The following is a 17,184-nucleotide window of genomic DNA, read 5'->3' as shown; positions in this document are numbered from 1 at the left end:
GCGATCCAATTGACATTTTGATAAAGTTTTGGTACTGTCCAAAAAATCAATTTTCTGATGAAAAACGGGGACCGCGGAGCTGTTGAACGTTCCCAAAATGGTCAATTTTGATGAAATTTTAACATTTAATCTTTTAGCTGTAAATTACTGTTGGATGTGAATTATTACTTTGTCAACTAAAATAAATGTGTTTAAAGTCATTTCTGTGCCTGAAATTGGTCAAAATTGTGGCTTCTGAGTAAGCAAAACTTTGTAAAAATGGCAATTTTGGTCACTGTCAGGGTTTAAAAAGTGGTTATTCAACATGAGGCACGATCCAATTGACATTTTTAATAATTTTTGGTGCAGGCCAAAAAAATCTATTTTCTGAAGAAAAACGATGACCGTGGAGCTGTCGAACGTTCCCAAAATGGTCAATTTTGATGAAATTTTAACATTTAATCTTTTGACTGCAAATTACTGTTGGATGTGAAATATTACTTTTTCAACTAAAATACATGTGTTTAAAGTCATTTCTGTGCCTGAAATTGGTCAAAATTGAAGCTTCTGAGTAAGCAAAACTGTAAATATGGCAATTTTGGTCACTGTGAGGGTTTAAAAAGTGGTTATTCAACATGAGGCACGATCCAATTGACATTTTTAATAATTTTTGGTGCAGGCCAAAAAATAAATTTTCTGAAGAAAAACGATGACCGCGGAGCTGTCGTACGTTCCCAAAATGGTCAATATTGATGAAATTTTAACATTTAATCTTATGACTGTAAATTACTGTTGGATGTGAATTATTACTTTTTCAACTAAAATAAATGTGTTTAAAGTCATTTCTGTGCTTGAAATTGGTCAAAATTGAAGCTTCTGAGTAAGCAAAACTGTAAATATGGCAATTTTGGTCACTGTGAGGGTTTAAAAAGTGGTTATTCAACATGAGGCACGATCCAATTGACATTTTTAATAATTTTTGGTGCAGGCCAAAAAATAAATTTTCTGAAGAAAAACGATGACCGCGGAGCTGTCGAACGTTCCCAAAATGGTCAATTTGGATGAAATTTTAACATTTAATCTTTTTGCTGTAAATTACTGTTGGATGTGAATTATTACCTTTTCAACTAAATAAATGTGTTTAAAGTCATTTCTGTGCCTGAAATTGGTCAAAATTAAAGCTTCTGAGTAAGCAAAACTCTGTAAAAATGGCAATTTTGGTCACTGTGAGGGTTTAAAAAGTGGTTATTCAACATGAGGCACGATCCAATTGACATTTTGAATCTTAATTGGTACAGTCCAAAAAATCAATTTTCTGGAGAAAAACGATGACCGCGGAGCTGTCCAACGTTCCCAAAATGGTCAATTTTGATGAAATTTTAACATTGAATCTTTTGGCTGTAAATTACTGTTGGATGTGAATTATTACTTTTTCAACTAAAATAAATGTGTTTAAAGTCATTTCTGTGCCTGAAATTGGTCAAAATTGAAGCTTCTGAGTAAGCAAAACTTTAAATATGGCTATTTTGGTCACTGTGAGGGTTTAAAAAGTGGTTATTCAACATGAGGCACGATCCAATTGACATTTTTAATAATTTTTGGTGCAGGCCAAAAAATAAATTTTCTGAAGAAAAACGATGACCGCGGAGCTGTCGTACGTTCCCAAAATGGTCAATATTGATGAAATTTTAACATTTAATCTTTTGACTGCAAATTACTGTTGGATGTGAATTATAACTTTTTCAACTAAAGTAAATGTGTTTAAAGTCATTTCTGAGCATGCAATTCGTCAAAATTGAAGCTTCTGAGTAAGCAAAACTCTATAAAAATGGCAATTTTGGTCACTGTGAAGGTTCAAAAAGTGGATATTCAACATAAGGCATGATCAAATTGACATTTTGATTAATTTTTGGTACTGTCCAAAAAATTAATTTTCTGATGAAAAACGGTGACCGCGGAGCTGTCGAACGTTCCCAAAATGGTCAATTTTGATGACATTTTAACATTTAATCTTTTGGCTGTAAATTACAGTTGGATGTGAATTATTACTTTTTCAACTAAAATAAATGTGTTTAAAGTCATTTCTGTGCCTGAAATTGGTCAAAATTGAAGCTTCTGAGTAAGCAAAACTCTGTAAAAATGGCAATTTTGGTCACTGTGAGGGTTTAAAAAGTGGTTATTCAACATGAGGCACGATCCAATTGACATTTTGAATCTTAATTGGCACAGTCCAAAAAATCAATTTTCTGAAGAAAAACAATGATCATCGAACCTTCCCAAAATGGTTAATTTTGATGAAATTTTAACATTTAATCTTTTGGCTGTAAATTACTGTTGGATGTGAATTATTACTTTTTCAACTAAAATAAATGTGTTTAAAGTCATTTCTGTGCCTGAAATTGGTCAAAATTGAAGCTTCTGAGTAAGCAAAACTCTGTAAAAATTGGCAATTTTGGTCACTACAAGGGTTTAAAACGTGGTTATTCAACATGAGGCACGATCCAATTGACATTTTGATACATTTGTGGTACTGTCCAAAAAATCAATTTTCTGATGAAAAACGGGGACCGCGGAGCTGTCGAACGTACCCAAAATGGTCAATTTTGATGAAATTTTAACATTTAATCTTTTAGCTGTAAATTACTGTTGGATGTGAATTATTACTTTGTCAACTAAAATAAATGTGTTTAAAGTCATTTCTGTGCCTGAAATTGGTCAAAATTGTGGCTTCTGAGTAAGCAAAACTCTGTAAAAATGGCAATTTTGGTCACTGTCAGGGTTTAAAAAGTGGTTATTCAACATGAGGCACGATCCAATTGACATTTTGAATCTTAATTGGTACAGTCCAAAAAAATCAATTTTCTGAAGAAAAACGATGACCGCGGAGCTGTCCAACGTTCCCAAAATGGTCAATTTTGATGAAATGTTAACGTTTAATCTTTTGGCTGTAAATTACTGTTTGATGTGAATTATTACTTTTTCAACTAAAATAAATGTGTTTAAAGTCATTTCTGTGCCTGTAATTGGTCAAAATTGAAGCTTCTGAGTAAGAAAAACTCTGTAAAACTGGCAATTTTGGTCACTGTGAGGGTTTAAAAAGTGGTTATTCAACATGAGGCACGATCCAATTGACATTTTGAATCTTAATTGGTACAGTCCAAAAAATCAATTTTCTGAAGAAAAACGATGACCGCGGAGCTGTCCAACGTTCCCAAAATGGTCAATTTTGATGAAATTTTAACATTTAATCTTTTGGCTGTAAATTACTGTTGGATGTGAATTATTACTTTTTCAACTAAAATGAATGTGTTAAAAGTCATTTCTGTGCCTGAAATTGGTCAAAATCGAAGCTTCTGAGTAAGCAAAACTGTAAATATGGCAATTTTGGTCACTGTGAGGTTTTAAAAAGTGGTTCTTCAATTTGAGGCACGATCCAATTGACATTTTGGATAATTTTTGGTACAGTCCAAAAAATCAATTTTCTGAAGAAAAACGATGACCGCGGAGCTGTCGAACGCTCCCAAAATGGTCAATTTTGATGAAATTTAAACATTTAATCTTTTGGCTGTAAATTACTGTTGGATGTGAAATATTAATTTTTCAACTAAAATAAATGTGTTTAAAGTCATTTCTGTGCCTGAAATTGGTCAAAATTGAAGCTTCTGAGGAAGCAAAACTCTGTAAAAATGGCAATTTTGGTCACTATCAGGGTTTAAAAAGTGGTTATTCAACATGAGGCACGATCCAATTGACATTTTGAATCATTTTTGGTACAGTCGAAAAAATCTATTTTCTGAAGAAAAACAATGATCGTCGAACGTTCCCAAAATGGTCAATTTTGATGAAATTTTAACACTTAATCTTTTGACTGTAAATTGCTGTTGGATCTGAATTATTACTAATTCAACTAAAATAAGTATGTTTAAAGCCATTTCTGTGCCTGAAATTGGTTAAAATTTAGTCTTCTGAGTAAGCAAAACTTTGTAAAAATGGCAATTTTGGTCACTGTGAGGGTTTAAAAAGTGGTTATTCAACATGAGGCACGATCCAATTGACATTTTGATACATTTGTGGTACTGTACAAAAAAACAATTTTCTGATGAAAAACGGTGACCGCGGAGCTGTCCAACCTTCCCAAAATGGTCAATTTTGATGAAATTTTAACATTTAATCTTTTGGCTGTAAATTACTGTTGGATGTGAATTTTTACTTTTTCAACTAAAATAAATGTGTTTAAAGTCATTTCTGTGCCTGAAATTGGTCACAATTGAAGCTTCTGAGTAAGCAAAACTGTAAATATGGCCATTTTTGTCACTGTGAGGGTTTAAAAAGTGGTTATTCAACATGAGGCACGATCCAATTGACATTTTTAATAATTTTTGGTGCAGGCCAAAAAATACATTTTCAGAAGAAAAACGATGACCGCGGAGCTGTCGTACGTTCCCAAAATAGTCAATATTGATGAAATTTTAACATTTAATCTTTTGACTGCAAATTACTGTTGGATGTGAATTATAACTTTTTCAACTAAAGTAAATGTGTTTAAAGTCATTTCTGAGCATGAAATTCATCAAAATTGAAGCTTCTGAGTAAGAAAAACTCTATAAAAATGGCAATTTTGGTCACTGTAAGGGTTTAATAAGTGGTTATTCATTTTGAGGCACGATCCAATTGACATTTTGGATAATTTTTGGTACAGTCCAAAAAATCAATTTTCTGAAGAAAAACGATGATTGTGGAGCTGTCGAATGTTCCCAAAATGGTCAATTTTGATGAAATTTTAACATTTAAAATTTTGCCTGCAAATTACTGTTGGATGTGAATTATTACTTTTTCAACTAAAATAAATGTGTTTAAAGTCATTTCCGTGCCTGTAATTGTTCAAAATTGAAGCTTCTGAGTAAGAAAAACTCTGTAAAAATTACAATTTTGGTCACTGTGAGGGTTTAAAAAGTGGTTCTTCAACATGAGGCACGATCCGATTGACATTTTGAATCTTAATTGGTACAGTCCAAAAAATCAATTTTCTGAAGAAAAACGATGTCCGCGGAGCTGTCCAACGTTCCCAAAATGGTCAATTTTGATGAAATTTTAACATTTAATCTTTTGGCTGTAAATTACTGTTGGATGTGAATTATTACTTTTTCAACTAAAATAAATGTGTTTAAAGTCATTTCTGTGCCTGAAATTGGTCAAAATTGAAGCTTCTGAGTAAGCAAAACTGTAAATATGGCAATTTTGGTCACTGTGAGGGTTTAAAAAGTGGTTATTCAACATGAGGCACGATACAATTGACATGTTTAATAATTTTTGGTGCAGGCAAAAAAATAAATTTTCTGAAGAAAAACGATGACCGCGGAGCTGTCGTACGTTCCCAAAATGGTCAATATTGATGAAATTTTAACATTTAATCTTTTGGCTGTAAATTACTGTTGGATCTGAATTATTACTTTTTCAACTAAAATAAGTATGTTTAAAGTCATTTCTGTGCATGAAATTGGTCAAAATTGAAGCTTCTGAGTAAGCAAAACTCTGTAAAAAAGGCAATTGTGTTCACTACGAGGGTTTAAAAAGTGGTTATTCAACATGAGGCACGATCCAATTGACATTTTAAATCATTTTTGGTACAGTCCAAAAAATCAATTTTCTGAAGAAAAACGATGACCGCGGAGCTGTCTAATGTTCCCAAAATGGTCAATTTTGATGAAATTTTAACATTTAATCTTTTGGCTGTAAATTACTGTTGGATGTGAAATATTACTTTTTCAAATAAAATAAATGTGTTTAAAGTCATTTCTGTGCCTGAAATTGGTCACAATTGAAGCTTCTGAGTAAGCAAAACTGTAAATATGGCAATTGTTGTCACTGTGAGGGTTTAAAAAGTGGTTACTCAACATGAGGCACGATCCAATTGACATTTTTAATAATTTTTGGTGCAGGCCAAAAAATACATTTTCAGAAGAAAAACGATGACCGCGGAGCTGTCATACGTTCCCAAAATAGTCAATATTGATGAAATTTTAACATTTAATCTTTTGACTGCAAATTACTGTTGGATGTGAATTATAACTTTTTCAACTAAAGTAAATGTGTTTAAAGTCATTTCTGAGCATGAAATTCATCAAAATTGAAGCTTCTGAGTAAGCAAAACTCTATAAAAATGGCAATTTTGGTCACTGTGAGAGTTTAATAAGTGGTTATTCAATTTGAGGCACGATCCAATTGACATTTTGGATAATTTTTGGTACAGTCCAAAAAATCAATTTTCTGAAGAAAAACGATGATTGCGGAGCTGTCTAATGTTCCCAAAATGGTCAATTTTGATGAAATTTTAACATTTAAAATTTTGCCTGCAAATTACTGTTGGATGTGAATTATTACTTTTCCAACTAAAATAAATGTGTTTAAAGTCATTTCTGTGCCTGTAATTGGTCAAAATTGAAGCTTCTGAGTAAGCAAAACTCTGTAAAAATTGGCAATTTTGGTCACTACAAGGGTTTAAAAAGTGGTTATTCAACATGAGGCACGATCCAATTGACATTTTGAATCTTAATTGGTACAGTCCAAAAAATCTATTTTCTGAAGAAAAACGATGACCGCGGAGCTGTCCAACGTTCCCAAAATGGTAAATTTTGATGAAATTTTAACATTTAATCTTTTGGCTGTAAATTACTGTTGGATGTGAATTATTACTTTTTCAACTAAAATAAATGTGTTTAGAGTCATTTCTGTGCCTGAAATTGGTCAAAATTGAAGCTTCTGAGTAAGCAAAACTGTAAATATGGCAATTTTGGTCACTGTGAGGGTTTAAAAAGTGGTTATTCAACATGAGGCACGATTCAATTGACATGTTTAATAATTTTTGGTGCAGGCCAAAAAATACATTTTCTGAAGAAAAACGATGACCGCGGAGCTGTCGTACGTTCCCAAAATGGTCAATATTGATGAAATTTTAACATTTAATCTTTTGGCTGTAAATTAATGTTGGATGTGAATTATTACTTTTTCAACTAAAGTAAATGTGTTTAAAGTCATTTCTGAGCATGAAATTCGTCAAATTTGAAGCTTCTGAGTAAGCAAAACTCTATAAAAATGGCAATTTTGGTCACTGTGAGGGTTTAAAAAATGGTTATTCAATTTGAGGCACGATCCAATTGACATTTTGGATAATTTTTGGTACAGTCCAAAAAATCAATTTTCTGAAGACAAACGATGACCGCGGAGCTGTCGAACGTTCCCAAAATGGTAAATTTTGATGAAATTTTAACATTTAATCTTTTGGCTGTAAATTACTGTTGGATGTGAATTATTACTTTTTCAACTAAAATTAATGTGTTTAAAGTCATTTCTGTGCCTGAAATTGGTCAAAATTGAAGCTTCTGAGTAAGCAAAACTGTAAATATGGCAATCTTGGTCACTGTGAGGGTTTAAAAAGTGGTTATTCAACATGAGGCACGATCCAATTGACATTTTTAATAATTTTTGGTGCAGGCCAAAAAATACATTTTCCGAAGAAAAACGATGACCGCGGAGCTGTCGTACGTTCCCAAAATGGTCAATATTGATGAAATTTTAACATTTAATCTTTTGACTGTAAATTACTGTTGGATCTGAATTATTACTTTTTCAACTAAAATAAGTATGTTTAAAGTCATTTCTGTGCATGAAATTGGTCAAAATTGAAGCTTCTGAGTAAGCAAAACTCTGTAAAAAAGGCAATTGTGTTCACTACGAGGGTTTAAAAAGTGGTTATTCAACATGAGGCACGATCCAATTGACATTTTAAATCATTTTTGGTACAGTCCAAAAAATCAATTTTCTGAAGAAAAACGATGACCGCGGAGCTGTCCAATGTTCCCAAAATGGTCAATTTTGATGAAATTTTAACATTTAATCTTTTGGCTGTAAATTACTGTTGGATGTGAATTATTACTTTTTTAACTAAAATAAATGTGTTTAAAGTCATTTCTGTGCCTGAAATTGGTCACAATTGAAGCTTCTGAGTAAGCAAAACTGTAAATATGGCAATTTTTGTCACTGTGAGGGTTTAAAAAGTGGTTATTCAACATGAGGCACGATCCAATTGACATTTTTAATAATTTTTGGTGCAGGCCCAAAAATACATTTTCTGAAAAAAACGATGACCGCGGAGCTGTCGTACGTTCCCAAAATGGTCAATATTGATGAAATTTTAACATTTAATCTTTTGACTGCAAATTACTGTTGGATGTGAATTATAACTTTTTCAACTAAAGTAAATGTGTTTAAAGTCATTTCTGTGCATGAAATTCATCAAAATTGAAGCTTCTGAGTAAGCAAAACTCTATAAAATGGCAATTTTGGTCACTGTGAGGCTTTAAAAAGTGGTTATTCAATTTGAGGCACGATCCATTTGACATTTTGGATAATTTTTGGTAGAGTCCAAAAAATCAATTTTCTGAAGAAAAACGATCATTGCGGAGCTGTCGAATGTTCCCAAAATGGTCAATTTTGATGAAATTTTAACATTAAATCTTTCGACTGCAAATTACTGTTGGATGTGAATTATTGCTTTTTCAACCAAAATAAGTGTGTTTAAAGTCATTTCTGTGCCTGAATTGGTCAAAATTGAAGCTTCTGAGTAAGCAAAACTTTGTAAAAATGGCAATTTTGGTCACTGTCAGGGTTTAAAAAGTGGTTATTCAACATGAGGCACGATCCAATTGACATTTTGAATCTTAATTGGTAATTCCAAAAAAATCAATTTTCAGAAGAAAAACGATGACCGGGGAGCTGTCCAATGTCCCAAAATGGTAAATTTTGATGAAATTTTAACATTTAATCTTTTGGCTGTAAATTACTGTTGGATGTGAATTATTACTTTTTCAACTAAAATAAATGTGTTTAAAGTCATTTCTGTGCCTGAAATTGGTCAAAATTGAAGCTTCTGAGTAAGCAAAACTCTATAAAATGGCAATTTTGGTCACTGTGAGGGTTTAAAAAGTGGTTATTCAACATGAGGCACGATCCAATTGACATTTTGAATCTTAATTGGTACAGTCCAAAAAATCAATTTTCTGAATAAAAACGATGACCGCCGAGCTGTCCAACGTTCCCAAAATGGTCAATTTTGATGACATTTTAACATTTAATCTTTTGGCTGTAAATTACTGTTGGATGTGAATTATTACTTTTTCAACTAAAATAAATGTGTTTAAAGTCATTTCTGTGCCTGTAATTGGTCAAAATTGAAGCTTCTGAGTAAGCAAAACTTTGTAAAAATGGCAATGTTGGTCACTGTGAGGGTTTAAAAAGTGGTTATTCAACATGAGGCACGATCCAATTGACATTTTTAATAATTTTTGGTGCAGGCCAAAAAATAAATTTTCTGAAGAAAAACGATGACCGCGGAGCTGTCGTACGTTCCCAAAATGGTCAATATTGATGAAATTTTAACATTTAATCTTTTGACTGCAAATTACTGTTGGATGTGAATTATAACTTTTTCAACTAAAGTAAATGTGTTTAAAGTCATTTCTGAGCATGAAATTCATCAAAATTGAAGCTTCTGAGTAAGCAAAACTCTATAAAAATGGCAATTTTGGTCACTGTGAGGGTTTAATAAGTGGTTATTCAATTTGAGGCACGATCCAATTGACATTTTGGATAATTTTTGGTACAGTCCAAAAAATCAATTTTCTGAAGAAAAACGATGATTGCGGAGCTGTCGAATGTTCCCAAAATGGTCAATTTTGATGAAATTTTAACATTTAAAATGTTGCCTGCAAATTACTGTTGGATGTGAATTATTACTTTTTCAACTAAAATAAATGTGTTGAAAGTCATTTCTGTGCCTGTAATTGGTCAAAATTGACGCTTCTGAGTAAGAAAAACTCGGTAAAAATGGCAATTTTGGTCACTGTGAGGGTTTAAAAAGTGGTTCTTCAACATGAGGCACGATCCAATTGACATTTTGAATCTTAATTGGTACAGTCCAAAAAATCAATTTTCTGAAGTAAAACGATGACCGCGGAGCTGTCCAACGTTCCAAAATGGTCAATTTTGATGAAATTTTAACATTTAATCTTTTGGCTGTAAATTACTGTTGGATGTGAATTATTACTTTTTCAACTAAAATAAATATGTTTAAAGTCATTTCTGTGCCTGAAATTGGTCAAAATTGAAGCTTCTGAGTAAGCAAAACTGTAAATATGGCAATTTTGGTCACTGTGAGGGTTTAAAAAGTGTTTATTCAACATGAGGCACGATCCAATTGACATTTTTAATAATTTTTGGTGCAGGCCAAAAAATTAATTTTCTGAAGAAAAACGATGACCGCGGTGCTGTCGTACGTTCCCAAAATGGTCAATATTGATGAAATTTTAACATTTAATCTTTTGACTGCAAATTACTGTTGGATGTGAATTATAACTTTTTCAACTAAAGTAAATGTGTTTAAAGTCATTTCTGTGCATGAAATCCATCAAAATTGAAGCTTCTGAGTAAGCAAAACTCTATAAAATGGCAATTTTGGTCACTGTGAGGGTTTAAAAAGTGGTTATTCAATTTGAGGCACGATCCATTTGACATTTTGGATAATTTTTGGTACAGTCCAAAAAATCAATTTTCTGAAGAAAAATGATGATTGCGGAGCTGTCGAATGTTCCCAAAATGGTCAATTTTGATGAAATTTTAACATTTAATCTTTTGGCTGTAAATTACTGTTGGATGTGAATTATTACTTTTTCAACTAAAATAAATGTGTTTAAAGTCCTTTCTGGGCATGAAATTGGTCAAAATTGAAGCTTCTGAGTAGCAAAACTCTGTAAAAATGGCAATTTTGGTCACAGTGAGGGCTTAAAAAGTGGTTATTCAACATGAGGCATGATCCAATTGACATTTTGATAAATTTGTGGTACTGTCCAAAAAATCAATTTTCTGATGAAAAACGGTGACCGCGGAGCTGTTGAACCTTCCTAAAATGGTCAATTTTGATGAAATTTTAACATTTAATCTTTTGGTTGTAAATTACTGTTGGATGTGAATTATTACTTTTTCAACTAAAATAAGTGTGTTTAAAGCCATTTCTGTGCCTGAAATTGGTCAAAATTGAAGCTTCTGAGTAAGCAAAACTCTGTAATAATGGCAATTTTGGTCACTGTGAGGGTTTAAAAAGTGGTTATTCAACATGAGGCACGATCCAATTGACATTTTTAATAATTTTTGGTGCAGGCCAAAAAATAAATTTTATGAAGAAAAACGATGACCGCGGAGCTGTTGTACGTTCCCAAAATGGTCAATATTGATGAAATTTTAACATTTAATCTTTTGACTGCAAATTACTGTTGGATGTGAATTATAACTTTTTCAACTAAAGTAAATGTGTTTAAAGTCATTTCGGAGTATGAAATTCATCAAAATTGAAGCCTCTGAGTAAGCAAAACTCTATAAAAATGGCAATTTTGGTCATTGTGAGGGTTTAAAAAGTGGTTATTCAATTTGAGGCATGATCCAATTGACATTTTGGATCTTTTTTGGTACAGTCCAAAAAATTAATTTTCTGAAGAAAAACGATGATTGCGGAGCTGTCGAATGTTCCCAAAATGGTCAATTTTGATGAAATTTTAACATTTAAAATGTTGCCTGCAAATTACTGTTGGATGTGGATTATTACTTTTTCAACTAAAATAAATGTGTTTAAAGTCATTTCTGTGCCTGTAATTGGTCAAAATTGAAGCTTCTGAGTAAGAAAAACTCTGTAAAAAAGGCAATGTTGGTCATTGTGAGGGTTTAAAAAGTGGTTCTTCAACATGAGGCACGATCCAATTGACATTTTGAATCTTAATTGGTACAGTCCAAAAAATCAATTTTCTGAAGTAAAACGATGACCGCGGAGCTGTCCAACGTTCCAAAATGGTCAATTTTGATGAAATTTTAACATTTAATCTTTTGGCTGTAAATTACTGTTGGATGTGAATTATTACTTTTTCAACTAAAATAAATATGTTTAAAGTCATTTCTGTGCCTGAAATTGGTCAAAATTGAAGCTTCTGAGTAAGCAAAACTGTAAATATGGCAATTTTGGTCACTGTTAGGGTTTAAAAAGTGTTTATTCAACATGAGGCACGATTCAATTGACATGTTTAATAATTTTTGGTGCAGGCCAAAAAATAAATTTTCTGAAGAAAAACGATGACCGCGGAGCTGTCGTACGTTCCCAAAATGGTCAATATTGATGACATTTTAACATTTAATCTTTTGACTGCAAATTATTGTTGGATGTGAGATATAACTTTTTCAACTAAAGTAAATGTGTTTAAAGTCATTTCTGTGCCTGAAATTGGTCAAAATTGAAGCTTCTGAGTAAGCAAAACTTTGTAAAAATGGCCATTTTGGTCACTGTGAGGGTTTAAAAAGTGGTTATTCAACATGGGGCACGATCCAATTGACATTTTTAATAATTTTTGGTGCAGGCCAAAAAATAAATTTTCTGAAGAAAAACGATGACCGCGGAGCTGTCGTACGTTCCCAAAATGGTCAATTTTGATGAAATTTTAACATTTAATCTTTTGGCTGTAAATTACTGTTGGATGTGAATGATTACTTTTTCAACTAAAATAAATGTGTTTAAAGTCATTTCTGTGCCTGTAATTGGTCAAAATTGAAGCTTCTGAGTAAGAAAAACTCTGTAAAAAAAGGCAATGTTGGTCACTGTGAGGTTTTAAAAAGTGGTTCTTCAACATGAGGCACGATCCAATTGACATTTTGAATCTTAATTGGTACAGTCCAAAAAATCAATTTTCTGAAGTAAAACGATGACCGCGGAGCTGTCCAACGTTCCAAAATGGTCAATTTTGATGAAATTTTAACATTTCATCTTTTGGCTGTAAATTACTGTTGGATGTGAATTATAACTTTTTCAACTAAAGTAAATGTGTTTAAAGTCATTTCTGAGCATGAAATTCGACAAAAATTGAAGCTTCTGAGTAAGCAAAACTCTATAAAAATGGCAATTTTGGTCACTGTGAGGGTGTAAATAATGGTTATTCAATTTGAGGCACGATCCAATTGAGATTTTGGATAATTTTTGGTACAGTCCAAAAAATCAATTTTCTGAAGAAAAACGATGACCGCGGAGCTGTCGAACATTCCCAAAATGGTAAATTTTGATGAAACTTTAACATTTAATCTTTTGGCTGTAAATTACTGTTGGATGTGAATTATTACTTTTTCAACTTAAATAAATGTGTTTAAAGTCATTTCTGTGCCTGAAATTGGTCAAAATTGAAGCTTCTGAGTAAGCAAAACTGTAAATATGGCAATTTTGGTCACTATGAGGGTTTAAAAAGTGGTTATTCAACATGAGGCATGATCCAATTGGCATTTTTAATAATGTTTAGTGCAGGCCAAAAAATAAATTTTCTGAAGAAAAACGATGACCGCGGAGCTGTCGAACGTTCCCAAAATGGTCAATATTGATGAAATTTTAACATTTAATCTTTTGACAGCAAATTACTGTTGGATGTGAATTATAACTTTTTCAACTAAAGTAAATGTGTTTAAAGTCATTTCTGAGCATGAAATTCGTCAAAATTGAAGCTTCTGAATAAGCAAAACTCTATAAAAATGGCAATTTTGGTCACTGTAAGGGTTTAAAAAATGGTTATTCAATTTGAGGCACGATCCAATTGACATTTTAAATAATTTTTGGTGCAGGACAAAAAATACATTTTCTGAAGAAAAACGATGACCGCGGAGCTGTCGTACGTTCCCAAAATGGTCAATATTGATGAAATTTTAACATTAAATCTTTCGACTGCAAATTACTGTTGGATGTGAATTATTGCTTTTTCAACCAAAATAAGTGTGTTTAAAGTCATTTCTGTGCCTGAATTGGTCAAAATTGAAGCTTATGAGTAAGCAAAACTCTGTAAAAATGGCAATTTTGGTCACTGTCAGGGTTTAAAAAGTGGTTATTCAACATGAGGCACGATCCAATTGACATTTTGAATCATTTTTGATACAGTCCAAAAAATCCATTTTCTGAAGAAAAACAATGATCGTCGAACGTTCCCAAAATGGTCAATTTTGATGAAATTTTAACATTTAATCTTTTGACTGTAAATTGCTGTTGGATCTGAATTATTACTAATTCAACTAAAATAAGTATGTTTAAAGCCATTTCTGTGCCTGAATTCGGGCAAAATTAAAGCTTCAGAGTAAGCAAAACTTTGTAAAAATGGCAATTTTGGTCACTCTGAGGGTTTAAAAAGTGATTATTCAACATATGGCACGATCCAATTGACATTTTGATAAATTTGTGGTACTGTACAAAAAATCAATTTTCTGATGAAAAACGGTGACCGCGGACCTGTCGAACCTTCCCAAAATGGTCAATTTTGATGAAATTTTAACATTAAATCTTTCAACTGCAAATTACTGTTGGATGTGAATTATTCCTTTTTCAACCAAAATAAGTGTGTTTAAAGTCATTTCTGTGCCAGGATTGGTCAAAATTGAAGCTTCTGAGTAAGCAAAACTCTATAAAAATGGCAATTTTGGTCACTTTGAGGGTTTAAATAATGGTTATTCAATTTGAGGCACGATCCAATTGAGATTTTGAATCTTAATTGGTACAGTCCAAAAAATCAATTTTCTGAAGAAAAACGATGATTGCGGAGCTGTCGAATGTTCCCAAAATGGTCAATTTTGATGAAATTTTAACATTAAATCTTTCAACTGCAAATTACTGTTGGATGTGAATTATTCCTTTTTCAACCAAAATAAGTGTGTTTAAAGTCATTTCTGTGCCAGGATTGGTCAAAATTGAAGCTTCTGAGTAAGCAAAACTGTAAATATGGCAATTTTGGTCACTATGAGGGTTTAAAAAGTGGTTATTCAACATGAGGCACGATCCAATTGGCATTTTTAATAATGTTTAGTGCAGGCCAAAAAATAAATTTTCTGAAGAAAAACGATGACCGCGGAGCTGTCGAACGTTCCCAAAATGGTCAATATTGATGAAATTTTAACATTAAATCTTTCGACTGCAAATTACTGTTGGATGTGAATTATTGCTTTTTCAACCAAAATAAGTGTGTTTAAAGTCATTTCTGTGCCTGAATTGGTCAAAATTGAAGCTTCTGAGTAAGCAAAACTCTGTAAAAATGGCAATTTTGGTCCCTGTCAGGGTTTAAAAAGTGGTTATTCAACATGAGGCACGATCCAATTGACATTTTGAATCATTTTTGATACAGTCCAAAAAATCCATTTTCTGAAGAAAAACAATGATCGTCGAACGTTCCCAAAATGGTCAATTTTGATGAAATTTTAACATTTAATCTTTTGACTGTAAATTGCTGTTGGATCTGAATTATTACTAATTCAACTAAAATAAGTATGTTTAAAGCCATTTCTGTGCCTGAATTCGGGCAAAATTAAAGCTTCAGAGTAAGCAAAACTTTGTAAAAATGGCAATTTTGGTCACTCTGAGGGTTTAAAAAGTGATTATTCAACATATGGCACGATCCAATTGACATTTTGATAAATTTGTGGTACTGTACAAAAAATCAATTTCCTGAAGAAAAACGATGACCGCGGAGCTGTCGAACGTTCCCAAAATGGTCAATTTTGATGAAATTTTAACATTTAATCTTTTGGCTGTAAATTACTGTTGGATGTGAATTATTACTTTTTCAACTAAAATAAATGTGTTTAAAGTCATTTCTGTGCCTGAAATTGGTCAAAATTGAAGCTTCTGAGTAAGCAAAACTCTGTTAAAATGGCAATTTTGGTCACTGTGAGGGATTAAAAAGTGGTTATTCAACATGAGGCATTATCCAATTGACATTTTGAATCTTAATTGGTACAGTCCAAAAAATCAATTTTCTGAAGAAAACGATGACCGCGGAGCTGTCGAACGTTCCCAAAATGGTCAATTTTGATGAAATTTTAACATTTAATCTTTTGGCTGTAAATTACTGTTGGATGTGAATTATTACTTTTTCAACTAAAATAAATGTGTTTAAAGTCATTTCTGTGCCTGTAATTGGTCAAAATTGAAGCTTCTGAGTAAGCAAAACTTTGTAAAAATGGCAATTTTGGTCACTGCCAGGGTTTAAAAAGTGGTTATTCAACATGAGGCACGATCCAATTGACATTTTGAATCTTAATTGGTAATTCCCAAAAAATCAATTTTCAGAAGAAAAACGATGACCGCGGAGCTGTCCAGTGTCCCAAAATGGTAAATTTTGATGACATTTTAACATGTAATCTTTTGGCTGTAAATTACTGTTGGATGTGAATTATTACTTTTTCAACTAAAATAAATGTGTTTAAAGTCATTTCTGTGCATGAAATTCATCAAAATTGAAGCTTCTGAGTAAGCAAAACTCTATAAAATGGCAATTTTGGTCACTGTGAGGGTTTAAAAAGTGTTTATTCAACATGAGGCACGATCCAATTGACATTTTTAATAATTTTTGGTGCCGGCCAAAAAATAAATTTTCTGAAAAAAACGATGACCGCGGAGCTGTCGTACGTTCCCAAAATGGTCAATATTGATGAAATTTTAACATTTAATCTTTTGACTGCAAATTACTGTTGGATGTGAATTATAACTTTTTCAACTAAAGTAAATGTGTTTAAAGTCATTTCTGTGCATGAAATTCATCAAAATTGAAGCTTCTGAGTAAGCAAAACTCTATAAAATGGCAATTTTGGTCACTGTGAGGGTTTAAAAAGTGGTTATTCAACATGAGGCACGATCCAATTGACATTTTTGATAATTTTTGGTGCAGGCCAAAAAATAAATTTTCTGAAGAAAAACGATGACCGCGGAGCTGTCGAACGTTCCCAAAATGGTCAATATTGATGAAATTTTAACATTTAATCTTTTGACAGCAAATTACTTTTGGATGTGAATTATAACTTTTTCAACTAAAGTAAATGTGTTTAAAGTCATTTCTGAGCATGAAATTCGTCAAAATTGAAGCTTCTGAGTAAGCAAAACTCTGTAAAAATGGCAATGTTGGTCACTGTGAGGGTTTAAAAAGTGGTTATTCAACATGAGGCACGATCCAATTGATATTTTGAATCTTAATTGGTACAGTCCAAAAAATCAATTTTCTGAATAAAAACGATGACCGCGGAGCTGTCCAACGTTCCCAAAATGGTCAATTTTGATGACATTTTAACATTTAATCTTTTGGCTGTAAATTACTGTTG

The sequence above is a fragment of the Lissotriton vulgaris genome, chromosome 5 (genome assembly GCF_964263255.1).
Source record: "Lissotriton vulgaris chromosome 5, aLisVul1.2, whole genome shotgun sequence".
Lineage (NCBI taxonomy): Eukaryota > Metazoa > Chordata > Amphibia > Caudata > Salamandridae > Lissotriton > Lissotriton vulgaris.
Note: the sequence above shows the minus strand (reverse complement) of the source record.